Source organism: Mus caroli, chromosome 10, assembly GCF_900094665.2.
Source record: "Mus caroli chromosome 10, CAROLI_EIJ_v1.1, whole genome shotgun sequence".
In the NCBI taxonomy this organism is placed as follows: Eukaryota; Metazoa; Chordata; class Mammalia; order Rodentia; family Muridae; genus Mus; species Mus caroli.
Genome location: NC_034579.1, coordinates 104101751 through 104115620, shown reverse-complemented (window position 1 = coordinate 104115620; position 13870 = coordinate 104101751). Strand labels below are relative to the sequence as shown.

The following is a 13870-nucleotide window of genomic DNA, read 5'->3' as shown; positions in this document are numbered from 1 at the left end:
ACCTCCAATATCAGTGTGCCAGCACCTTCCACACCACATGTGCATCTCGATCTCTGGATGTTCACTCCAGAGTATGAAGTGCAGGGCATGCAAGTGCTCCTCCAGGCACAGCAAGCTACAAGATATACTTGTCCCTGAGCAGATGCTCACCTGTAAAGAGCCAAGAGTCTAACCAGCCTAGAGGGCCATGAAGGGTACCCTAGCAACACAGCAGCTCCATACCAAGGCAGTTCACAGGTAGAACATAAATATGGGCTTGTGAACCCAAGAAATCCTAAAACAGTAATGACAACTCTTAAGCTGGCTTGGCAATACACATCTATAATACCAGACAAGCCGGAGGCAAGAGTTCAAGGAAGCCAGGGATAACGCAGCACTTTGGAGGCAGAGGGAGCTTCCTGGGCAAGCTGGTCTACAGACCAAGTTCTAGACCAGCTAGGGCTACACAGTAACACCCTGTCACCCTCCCTCTCATCCTTCAAAAACAGTCAAAGTCATCCTTGACTGCATGCAAAGTCTGAGAGCAGCCTGGTCTACAGGCTACATGGTATCTCGCTTTGGTGCCTAGGAGTTAGGGGTCAGAGGCAGACAGAATCTTATTAAATTCGTAAATGGTCTCATGCCTCTGATGATCCAATCCTTTTCCCCAGTATCTCTCTGCTACCCACTCTTTTCACACATTTCCCCCAGGTACAGTGAATTCTTTCAGTTCCTAGCAAAGACCCTACCAGAAATATTTTTTATTCCTTCAGTTCATGCCAGCTTCTTTGGATCACTTCATCCCCTAGGTCAGCAAATCCTTATAGCATCCTATACTCCTTCCTATTAGGAATCTCCACAATGGAGATTACAAAGTCAAGAGGCTGAGAAAAGACTGCAGTAGTTTAGTGCTTGCCTGTGCCACAGAGTGTGCCACAATAGTTCCTGGCCATCCTGACAAATCCCTGTCTCAAAAAGTAACAAATAAATTGATAAAACAAAAATAGAAGGGCACTATAGACATTTTTATTATCTTTTAATCCTTAGAAATGAGGATACGTCATTAAACTCAACCATTTGAAAGTTTTAAAAGGAAAATGGCAACATCAGAAGATAGAATGACATCACAGACTCCTGTGTAATCACGTCTGTTTATTATTATTACCTGAACTGAGTGACTACTGACATTCAAATGCCATGCAGTTAGGGATAATGTAACCTATAAATCTAAGGAGGTTGTTGTCTGGGTTTTGTTAGCTTTTGAAACAGGGTTCTAGCCAGCTAAAGATAACCTGCAACCTGCTGTACTGCCACAGATGACTTGGAGCTTCTCATCGTCTTCCCTCTACCTCCTTATGCAGGCACGCATATGCCGCAGGCCTGGCTTATGCAGTGCTGAGGACTGAACAAGGATTCTGGCAATGCCAGGCAAGCACGCCACCCAACACATCTGCAACCCCCACTTCCATTACATCTAAAGTTCTCAAGATTAAATTTAGACGTAAGGCTGCATTAGGGAGTGCACTCAGATGGGGTAGCTGCTTGGATTTATACCGAGCCAGACAATCAAAACTTATGTAACACTAGTTATATTTAACCAATAATTATCATGCAAACTTCTGCAAACTGTTCTGCAAAATCTGACAATCTTTAAAGCGGAAAGAATTCATTCACTAACTTCTTTCTCCAAAGTACAGTGCCAGATCAGCACAGCACCAACCTAAACAGGAAACAGAACCAACAATGCAATCTCAGGTTAGAATTCTAACTAATGTGGCAGAATTTATATTACCCATAGAGAGGTTCTCGAGCCAGGCATGGGAACACAGGCCTGTAACTGGTCATCTCAGCACCTGGGAAGTGGAGACAGGAAAACCAGGAGTTCAAGGCTATAGAACGAGCTTGAGACCAGCCAGGCGTACATGGGACCCTGCTCACAAGACTAGACAAAAACACCAAGTCCTGTCCTTGCAGAGTAGCGAAGTTTTTGTTGTTTTGTTTTCTGAGACAGGGTTTTCTGTAACCAGGCTGGCCACAGTGACTCCTGACACTCCTCTCTCTACTCCTGAATGCTCTACTACAGGCAGGAACCACCACGCCCAGCCAGACTTTTAGTTCTAGAGACTACTCAAGCTGGCAATGCACAAGGGGATTACTAGGATCCCTGGGCTTACCACAGGGGACTCAGAGTAACCCCAGCCTTCTTAAGGATTGTGCTCACAGTTATGTTGCTATAAACTCATATTAACAATTTATAAACTAAATGATATATAGATTAAATGATATATAGATTACAGTTAAAATCCACCTGATTCTACATATTTATTATGTTTTCTTGAATGTTTTTTCTAAGAACTATTAACCTTGTTTTGACTTGAACTAGAAAAGATAAATATGCTCCTCATTCACTAAGTATGGCATACAGTTATAATAAACTTAATGAGCTACCAAGTTTCCCACAAGTACAAATTCACATCCAGGCTTAAGCTGAAAAATCTATTAATAATCAAAGTTTAAAATGCAAGCTCTAATCTTATTTCAAAACAGTCTTACATAGCTTTATCACTGATATTCTATTCCTTCATATTTAAGGAAGGTTCAGAATGACTTTTTAACCTGGCCATCTGGCCTTGATTTTTCTAGGTTTTAGTTCTAGGTGTAAATTACTACAACTAAAGTACTCATTATTTTTAATTTATGATGTAAGTAAACAAGATACTTAATTACACTTCCATATGCCAATTCAAAAAAGGTCTCTGAAAAACCAACGCAACTTTTACTATTTAAATTAAGAATAGTTACCAAAAATAAGCAATGACGAAGATGACTTATACTGAACGTCTATTCCTAAAAGAAATTCTGACCAATCGCAAAGTTAGAAAAAGTTTAGTGACTTTGCTTCATTGTATTACTATTTTATATGGGACTTGAGGGGCAGGGTGGCACATGTCACAATACATGACAGAGGACAACTTTCAGGAGTCATTCATCTCCACTGTTGTGTCCTAGGGATCAAACCCAAGCAGTCAGACTTGCACAGTGGACTCTTTTATTCACTGGGCCATTTCATCTGCCCTTGTGAATATTTTGGCAAGAATGTATCTTCTACATATAATTAAAATCACAAAATGATTAATTTCAGTTGAAAAGTTTGAAGCAACTACTCTGTGAGTTACCACATTCTATAAAATAGCCAATAAGTAATACCTTACCTTATTAGTTAACATACTGCATAAATCAAGCAACCAAGCTCTTAAATCTGTAGGTTCAAAGCAGTTTTTCCTCAGAAATGACAAGTCTATCTGGTTTTAGTGGTCCTGGGATTAAACCCAGAACTTGTGCTTTGGAACCATTCAACCCACTGTGCCTAAGTTTTTTTGTTTGTTCTGTTTTTATTGTTTGGTTGGTTGGTTGGTTTGATTTTTGGGTTTGTTTGTTTTTTGTTTTTTGGGGGGTTTTTTTTGCTTTGCTTTGCTTTCAAATTCTGGTATTTTTCCCCCAAAGAGAAAATGAAAGTTAGGCAGGGATACAGACACCAAATAAAACTGTCTGTTATTTAAAAGGCCTACAGTCCCAGTAGCTAGTTACCTTTCATTTAACCTAAAACAAAGGCAGCTAAAGGACAGTCTACTGCTCTGATATCCAATGCACCATCATCTAGAACTCAAAGGAAAACCTAACACAGGGGGAAGGACACTCAGCCCTGGCACACTCTAGGTCAACCAACAATCATCATGCATCTAATGGAAAACTAAGTATGGATAAGAATGATTACAAAAACAAAAATTGACCAAGGGGGATAGTTGGGGATGCTAATACAACGTAAGTAGAAAACAAAATGTGTTGATTAACCTCAGGGTGAAATGCTAGGCATGGAGGCAAAAGGGAGCCTCTAAATGTCTAAAGACAGAACAAGAACCACAAGGATAAAAGTAAAAGATAAGCAGAACCATCCTAAGAAAACCCTACAAGTAAGCAGAGAAATGAAAACAGAACATCACCAAGGACGCAGTAGACAGGCATTTCAGAAAGTTAGAAAATGCCTATAATTCAGGCTGTAATGGCAACTGAGTATAATACTGCTCCTTTTTGAGGATAGAGTAGTTTCAAAACACAAGTCTATAGCCAAGCTCTCCGATTCCCAGGCAAGAGGCAAGGAAGAGAGCTGGATATAGGATGTGTGTGTCACCACCAAAAAACAACAGCCCTTTGAGGTAAACTCATTTCCCCAGGTAAAAGATCTTGGCACCTGGGAGTCCGGTAGCTAGAGACGCCTAGACAATGTCTCAATAGGGTGGAGACACCTAGACAATGTCTCAATAGGGTGCCTGTTGCTATCTGTGAAAGGGGAAAGGCTGTGAATTGTGCCCATGGCCAGAGCAGCAGCTAGATTCTAACATTATAGTCTTACAAAAAGTTTACAGTAATCCTCAACGGTAAAGTGAATTCAAGGAAAGTGTGGGCTACATGATTCCCTGTTTCAGAAAGAACAAAAGTGAGCTGAGGACATAGCTCAATGGGAAAGAACACTTGCTGAGCCAGCAATAAGAACCTAAATTTGGATCTCCCGCACCCTAAGAAGCCAGATGGTATGGCTGGTAATCTCAGGGTTGAAGGGCCCTAAAATCGGAAGACTGAGACAGGAAGATCACTGGGGATTGCTAGCTAGCCAACCTAACATGAAAACCAGCAAGACATTCAAGACTGAAACCCTGTCTCAAGGGTATATGTTAGAGAGCAATAAGTCAGGACTCCCAACACTCATCTTCTAGACACAGACGGACAGATGGACAGAAGGACGGATGGGTAGGTGGACACACATACACACACACACACACCTGAGAATGTATACTTCCACAAGACAATAGGGGCAAAAAAATTAAAGAGTTCTAAAATGAGGGCTGGACGTGCTGGCCCATTCCTAGCACTGAAGAACCTAGGATGGAAGGAGCGGATAGCTGTCAACTTGGGGTCAGTTGGGCTAAGCCTGGGCTACAGTGAAGAGACCCTGTTTGAAAACAAGCAAACAAAGCAGAAGAAAGTTATAGGAAGAGACCTAAAAGGCAAGCTGTCTAATCTAGAGGCCGACCACTCAGATTGAAAGCACAGTAGAATAGATGGGAGTAAGGAGGCAGTATAGGGAAGGCTAGGGTAGAGACATATACTGTTAAAAGAGGGGACAAGGAAAAAATTAGGGAAACAGGAAGTCCTACCCAAACTTTTAAAAAATTCAATAGTCAGAACCTTGGTATTATCAACTGTTTTTTTTTAATAACTCAAGGGCTACATAATAAAATCTACAGAAAAGGAATCACAATCTATGCATACTACCTGACCAGCCATAAATAATAGTTACATAGTCATAGTATCAACATTACTTGCTTTTATCAATTATAAACAATCTCAGGACATAATGCAGAGATAGGGTTACATAGCAGAAACTGTGTTTAAATAGGAAATACAAAGTACCCATAAAAATATAGAAAAAAATGAAAAATTTCAGTAATGTCTTCATTTGGGCTCAGCTGTTTGAAGGAGACTAAATATGAAACTGATAGAACTAAGAATGGGTCAAGATTCAACAGAAGTCAGACACGGTTGTACACAAAAGGATCACATGGAATCTGGGCCCTGCCTAGACGACACAGGCCAGCCATAGCTCAACAATGAGATCTTGTCTCAAAAGGAAAAAATAAATAAAAATCCAACAGAAACTATAACCTTTACAAAAACCATGCACATTTCCTTCACTCCACATCCATAAACAACCTCCCATGAGCCCTCATCTATTCCCTAACAGAAGGAAAAGCTCTTTAACTAAAGAGAGGGATTTTCTACAGCTTAAAATGTCTTTTCTACAGGTTCACTCTGTCTTTAAGGTAGTGTCTCTACTATCCCAGGGGACATTTAGCAATGTCTCGAAACATTTTCTAGATGTTACAATTACGAGAGTATTCCTGGAATTTAGTGGGTTCAGGGATGGGGTAAGCCATTCTCTAACACGCAGGAACGCATAACCAAATCATTACCAGCTGAAATACTGCGTGCCAGGGCAGGAAATTCTGCTTTAAGAGAACTCTTCTAATCCTAGTTCTTATGGTAATGTCTGCATACAAGACAAAACTTTCATGGGCATGGATACTATCAGCATTCATCGAAATACAGACTCAAGGACAACAAGCATCCTCACAGGCATCTCAGGCTTGGCCAATGGCCCTCGCTGAATCCACGGCATATACTCTGGGCATGCTGTATCAGCAGCATCTCAGCATCACCCACCTCAGCTACCATTCTTACAGATATTCTTAGGATCTCAAACACTTCATCTACTCAATGGCTTGCAGCTGTGACACCATTAGCTGCTTAACCCCAAATTTTCAGTAGCTTCAGACAAAATTACAGTCCACTGTGGCGTGTTCCTGTTTAGTGCACTTTTCTTCCACCTGGAACCTGTTTGTTTACTTAGAGAACAGGTGTGTGTCCATGTGGTGCCAAGTTATAAGTGTGTGTGCAGGCGCCCATGGATGCACTTCTGTGTGGAGGCCAGAGACTAACCTTGAGTGTTAGTCCTCATGCACTGTCACCTAGGTTTTCTGAGACGGTTTCCTAAGCCGTGGGGCTTCCTGATTAGGTGAGGTTAGCCGACCAGTGAGCCCAGGCATTCACCTGTAACCTACCTCAGGACCTCATGCTTGCACAAGCATGAACCAGCTACCTAAGCAGCAGGACCTTGCAAGCATTTTACCAACTGAGCTATCTCCCGAACAATCTACCCCTAATCTAGGGACTCTAGATCCTTTGAACCTATGTCTACTTCCCCATAAGACCTCCAGCCTTCAGACTTGACTCTACAACTGGAAGAAAAGGTAAAGAAAGGACACCCACTCCTCCGTCATTTCAATCCAGCCGTGACAGCACAGCACATCCACCACACCCACCTGATGACAGAGAGGAAGGAAGACTGTGGTAAGCAATGAACTGCACCTGCCCTTCCTATCCCTCTTCAGTATGGTCTCACCCCTCCTAACAGCAGCCTCGGCACAAACTAGCTAGCTTCTACTGCTAATTTCTGTTTATTTCAGTTTCTAGTAACGTCTCTTCTCTACTAAGTGAGAACTGAGAAGCCCACAGGTTCTGTGCCGGGCCTCTACACACTTTCCCTTTCAGCCTGTCAATTCAGCCTACAGCTGCATTTTCTTCCCTGTGGCCACCCCTGTCGGCCAGAAACAATAAGTAGTTCTGAACTTACAGTCTGGCACCAAGTCAATGCTACTCTGTTTCTTTACATGTCTAAAATGATGGTGATAAGAGAATCCATTGCTGCCAATATTTGTATCCACACAGTATTATTACAAAAGCCACACTACAATGCACAGTGCTGTTTTTCTTAGCTTCTGAACTGCTCATCTTCAATAATAGAATAGCCACAAGACACAAAAGTATACACTTCGCACACCTGGTTTCTTTCAGTCCCCACCTTCTCACTTGAACAATGTATCCATGCCCTCTTGTCACCAGCTTCCAACCTCATTCAAAATACTGCTTACATCAGCTCCTCTCTCCCAGAGGGGTGGCACTCCCACTAGACATTCCGTAATTTATAAAGGCCTTGGATTCTTTGCAAGAAACTGTGACATCTGATAACTACTGCTCATGCGCATGCATTTGGTACATGAGTTCACTCTCCTGGCCATGTGTAAAAAGCCAGACAGAGGCCTACATGTACAGTCCCAGGACTGGGAAAGGAGAATTAGGGTCATACCTGAAACTCACTGGCCAGCTAGCCAGTTTAGCCTACTCAGCAAGCACAACACTGGCATGTACACCCAAGTACATACAAATACGCCTGTACACACAAGCACATGTGGAGAGAAATGTTGGAGAGGCCTATCAGTCAACTCCAAAACTTCTGAATTCTAAAATAAGACAGAAAGTAACCATCCTCATGGTTTACACCCATCTATATCTCTACAAGTAGAGAATGCTATTTGAAAACTCCTTGGCTTTTTGTCTGTTTCAAAAACAATGGACAGAAAAGTATGATGATAAAGGTAACTTCTTTTAAAGTAAATTTTAGGGGTTGGAGGGATGGCTCAGCAGTTATAGCACTTGCTGCTCTTCCGGGGCCCAAGTTTGGCTCACAACACCCATGTGAGGTGACTTAGCCCAGCCTTCCAGATCGAGGGCACTGATGTCCCCTTTCTGGTCTCCATGGGCACCTATACTCATGTGCACTTAATGAAACAATTCTTTTTAATTTTACAAGAAAGACAAGCCAAAAGAATCAGACTTTCTGCCACTCCTGGTTAAAACAGATTTGTGGTAAGCAGCCTCTATCATTTCAAAACTCACAGTCTACCTCAAGCATCTTATATGCACCAGAATGCTGCTCAGATCCAGAGAGAGAGGAATGAAGCTCTGAGCGTCACAGAGAACCAATGGGTACTGGAGCTTCACGATTCTGAGGAACCCAGCATTCCTTGTAATCTGTGACAAGGGTCACTAATACAATTAAGATTCACTTCTATCAGAAAACACTAAGGGTTTTGTTGTTGTTGTTTCGTCTTTTGTTTGGTTTTGTTTTGTTTTTTGATACAGGGTTTCTCTGTGTAGCCCTGGCTGTCCTGGAACTCACTCTGTAGACCAGGCTGGCCTCAAACTCAGAAACCCATCTGCCTCTGCTTCCCAAGTGCTGGGATTAAAGGTGTGCGCCACCACTGCCCGGCAGAAAACACTACAACAGTACGTTTTACACAAACAAAAACTACCTTTGGGGAATGAATGGGCATTCCTGTAGCAACAAGACCAAACTGGAGGATAAGGAATTCAGTGTCAAACCTGACTACATGAGAATTTAGGAGGAGACAGACACAGACAGAAAACTATGAATCTAAAAGCATATTACCATGAGTCAATTAGGTAAAGAAAGTAAAATATGAGAACTTGGGAAAAATGGCCTAAGTAGTCCACTAATAGTGACAGAGCACTTACCTAATATATGCAAGGCCCTAAATTCAAATTAATGACAACTGAACCAAAACAGTATTTAAAGATCTAGATGCAAAGAAAAAATTTCACATAATTTTATAATTGTTGAAATTTCTCCACATGCTAAATCTTGAGGTAGGCAGATGAAAACACATGTAATTGCATTCTCCAAACCACCACATAAGGTAAGGATAGCATCCCACTCTACAAATGAGAAAGCAAGGCCAGTAACTTGCTGCAGGGCCCATTACTTGTTTGAGATATACTCAAACTTCCCTCTGTAACTGTAATATTGCCATTCCGAAAAACTGAAGTACTCTGTATTTTCACTTTGTGTTTTGCTTGTTTTTTCAAGACAGAGTTTCTCTATGTAGCCCTGGCTATCCAGGAACTCTGTAGCGGAGGATGGCCTTGAACTCAGGCTTGCCTCTGCCTTGCCTCTGCCTTGCCTCTGCCTTGCCTCTGCCTTGGATTAAAAGCATGTGCCTCCAAGCCTGACTGTATTCTCACTTTTGTGGGGTTTTTTTTGTTGTTGTTGTTGTTTGGTTGGTTTTTTGGGGTTTTTTTGTTTGTTTGTTTGTTTGTTTGAACAAAAAGTGTAGAATTTTTATCTTGGGGGAGGTAAGCACTGGGATGGGAGAAGAAAAGTTCTTGCTAATGTAACAAAAGATAAAAACGTCTGTGCTTATTTGTGACACTGTTTAACGTTTGTTTTGTTGACTGAAACATGGTTGTTTTGTTTAAGCTACATCCATTCCCAACACGATTTTTAGCTTCCTTTTTTCTTGTCTTTTCATTTTTGCCATGAACTCAAGAGATTCACCTGCCTCTGCCTCCAAGTGCTGGGTGGGGTTAACTTACAGCTCTCCACTGGAAGTTACTCTGGCAGCCCTCTCTCTTAGTTTGCATTTATTCATTAATTTATAGGGGATGGGTCACAGAGACTGTGTATGGTGATCAGAGGACAACTTAAAGGAGCTGCTAGTCTCCTCCCACCACGGATCAAACTCAAAACACCAGGTCATGAGGCTGGCAAAGCCATCCTGTCAGCAAGTTCAGGCTGATCTTGAAGTCACTCACTCTACAATCAGGTTGGCTTTGACCTTGTGATCACCTTATCTCAGACTCCCAAACAGCTGAGTTACTGGCCTGTATCACCAGGTCCAACTTTGGCTCACTCTGTCTTCCACGCTCTGAATATACCAGTCCATGACCTCCACCATAGCCTACCATAAAGAACCCTTTCTCCAAGGAGGCGCCAGACTAAAGGGCTGCTTCCCTTCATCATCCCACTGCTTGTATCTACTCTGCGTGGCACTGCCACATACTCCTCTTGTTCTCCCGTCACATGGGTGGAACTACAGGTTTGTTTTTTGGGGTTTTGTTGTTGTTGTCTTCATACAGTAACTGATGAACAATATGGATGGTTGCTATACTGGAAGAGTTTTCACTGACTGGTAAACAAAACGCATTATTGGTTTTGTGGCAAGTACACATCACCTAGTACTACACAGGTAAACTTAGAAGGATGGAGTTCCAGGTTAAGGACTTCTTCCCTGTAATTGTGTCTTCTAGAGTCTATCTGATTGCATGCTTTTGTGAGAGTGTGCAGTAGAGGTAGAAGGTAGAAGCCTAAAACCTGTTAGCACATCCCTCCAGGAAACCTTCCAGTAGCTCACTTATTTTCTTAAGGTCCCACACCCAGGGAACCTACTTCAACCACAATGCTACAGTTAAGAACTTCTCACTATCTCCTTTCCATCAGCCACCTACATTCAAGGGTTCTCCGAAGTTTCCGGATTCCCCCGCTCCCCCGCCCCCCTTTGGTTGTTTGTTGGTTGGTTGGTTGGGTTTGGAGGGGGGGGTGTTTGTTTGTTTTGGTTTTGTTCTTTGTTTTTGTGACAGGATCTCAAGGTTAGCTATAAACTCACGGTAACCCTCCTTTCCCTATCTCCCAAGAGCAGGATCACCAGCAAAAACCACACCCAGCATCTCAGAAGCTCTAGGCTGTACTTATGGCTCATTTACAGATCATATTTATAAGAATAAGGTATGACCTTATCTTATTCTTTTGATTGCCTGGCATCCCAAGATTATTGTTATTCATTGTTTTTTTGACTGTCTGGCATGCAAAGATTACTGTTATTCATGTTTACAACTTTGGATATAAGAATATCAAAACATGACACTTATTGCCATAAGGTAAAAGTTTTCAAGAATAATATTACAAAACATCTAAATATCAATTCCTTGTCTAGGTTATCGATCGTTGGTGGATTAGTAATTACCCAAACCAGGTTGAAATATACTAAGACCACTCAATGTTTAGCTAAAATCTTGCAATTTGTCCTTTAAAAACAAACATCTTTGTGTAATGGCACATTATGTAAGTCATAATTGTACCACTATTTCCAAAGTAAGCTGAAAGAAAACGTCTATTCAAAGGATTGCATGGGTATCTCCAAAGTATATTTTTAACTCTCAATTCCAAAAGTGAATTCAGAAGCAAAAACCATTTTACCAAATATCTAAATCCTATGAATGTGTTAAGAAACATTTCTTAGCTCCAAAAATGTAACAAAAGCTAGGCACAGTGGAATACATGTGGAAGGATTTTGCCAAGTTCCAAGGCCAGCCAGAGCTACATAATGAATACCATGGCCAGCTAGGCAACACAGCAAAACCCTATCTCAGAAAACAAAAGCAACACATAAAAATGACGATTCTAAATGAGCAGACCATTTGCACAGGTCACACACTGAGTAATGAGCACAACTCAATGCAAGGAGCAGACCATGTCCAGGTTTAATTAAACAGCATTTCTAGGCACCTCTGTGATCTCTGGGGCTCAAACTGTTCACATGGAATCTGACCGCGACAACGTAATCTCCATAATTAAAGAGCTTTCGGAAGGCCTTAAATTTCATCTATCCCCTTTGCTAACACTTTGAACAAGCACACTGCAGTCAGTCTTGCTACCAAAAGACAGAGGACATACTTGCTACCCAAAAGAAAGAGGAACACGCTAGAAATTAGTTGGACTTTTAATAAGAGTGCATTTTAAATTGCATGGCCTTTCCCTTCCTTCTCCAACCTGTTTTTATAAAACCAGCATTTTAATAATCTCACTGCAAAACAGGTTCTAGCAAGCACAGCAACTGATCCCAGTCTCTCGGCATGATCAAATTTAGATGAAACCCCAGGGGAAGAGAGAGCATAACAAGCAATTTACCTATACCTCAATTGTTCTCTGGAATTCTTCAAGAGGCAAAAACTATTTTAAATGGTTCTCTTGAAAGACCTTTAATCGCACTAATTTGAGGTTGTTTACAGTGAAATTACTTTTAAGAAAGCCCTGCTACCCAAGGTATTCTAACACTACTGTTACTTAAGTCTTCCAGCAGCAAAAAGGCACAAACTTCATTAAGTTATTGAAAGCAGATATGCTATCGTCAGATAAGTAAGTGTTCCCATCTGTTTAGAGACGAACCCAAGTTAACTTATTTCAGACGGCATTTAGTTAAAATGAAATTAGGTTATGTTTCACGACGCAGATGTCGCTCACAAAGAAGTGTTAAATGACTTTAGTGAATGGAAAATCTGCATCTACTGTTGCTTCGCATCAGCCGGTCTTGAGTGGGTTGCTCAATGAAGCAAAAGCATGCTCCATATGAAACTCCCTGGAACCTGATTACACTCTCCACAGCTTAGCAGCAAACAAAACGTAAAAAAAAAAAAAGTGCAACGAAGACACCGCCTTTTTTTCCAGTGTGGCAAGAAGGCCAACGGAGCTGAGGTTTAAGGAACACCGCGACAGTCTCTGCAAAGGCGGGTGCGGTCCGCCTGCGAGCCGCACAACCTCTTCAGGGGCTGTCACAGGAAAACCCCAAGCCTTGCCTTAACCGCCCGGGGCGACAAAGCGCCAGGTTTTCACCCCCTGCGCGGGGGGCTTCCGGCGAGCCCCGGCGTCGCCCTGTCAAACTTCGGGAGGGGCAGACACACTCGGGACCCGGAACGCCGCCGAGCCGCCCCCGCCCCCATCCCAGGTCCCCACTGGGCTCTGTACCGCTGCAGACGCACCTACCGCGGGCCCCAAAAAACACGCCACCCCCGCCAGCCCTGCCAATCTCCCTCTCAGAAGGGACAAAGGAGAGGCAGGAGGGGAACTCGCGGCTCGGGGTACCCAGGAGTGCCCACAGCCCGAGCTCAGAACGTAGGACTGAGGGACTACAGTCTCCCCAAAAGGCACGACTCCGCTGCTCCCCAACGCCGGGCTGAGCGCCACTCACCGATGCGGAGCCCCAGAGGAGGCGGCCCGCAGGGAGCAGGCTTCCGCGGGATCACAGGGACGCCGGAGTCCGGGGCCCTAGTGTCCGGTGGGAGCCCCCCTCCTCAACTTCTCTCAGCTGCGGTCGCCCGCGGGAACTGCGAGCCAGCCGGGGCGGAGAGCACAGGCGAGCCGCGGCGGGGGCTCGGCCCGGAGCGGCGAGCGAACTCGGGCTCCTCCGCCCGCGGGCCAGGGCGGAACCTCTTCCTTCTCTACCGCTACGGCTCTCGGCGGTGGCTGAGTCGAACGCCGCTGCCGCCCCGGCTGCCGCTGCCGCTACCACCGCCGCCCAGCTGGGAGCGCGTCGCAGCAGAATGCTGTCATCCGCCCTGACACCGCCTTTCTGGGCGCCGCGCGCGAGCCGCCGCCAGCCTTCACATCCCAAGGCCCGCCCCTCTCGCAGCCCCGCCCCCAGCCCGGGCCCGGGCACGCCCCCTTCCCGTCACGTGACGCCGCAAGGAGGCGGTCCCCGGGTAGCTTCTGCTGGGCGGGCGCGCAGAGGCAGCTGCTGGCAGCTCGTGGTGATGGCGAGCCGTCCTGTCACCTCCCCTCCCCTCCCCTCCCTGCCCTCGAGGT

General features: G+C 43.9%; 1 protein-coding gene across 3 annotated transcripts in view; it reads right to left on the bottom strand.

The window, feature by feature from the left end:
• Osbpl8 (oxysterol binding protein like 8) overlaps window positions 1–13651 on the bottom strand; it is a 138006-nt gene extending 124355 nt beyond the window's left edge. For all 3 annotated transcript variants that reach the window (XM_021173759.2, XM_029482543.1, XM_029482546.1), the window contains exon 1: window positions 13257–13651. The gene's annotated coding sequence lies outside the window, so the exon portion shown is untranslated. The remainder of the gene's footprint in view (window positions 1–13256) is intronic.
• Window positions 13652–13870: the final 219 nt, after the last annotated feature.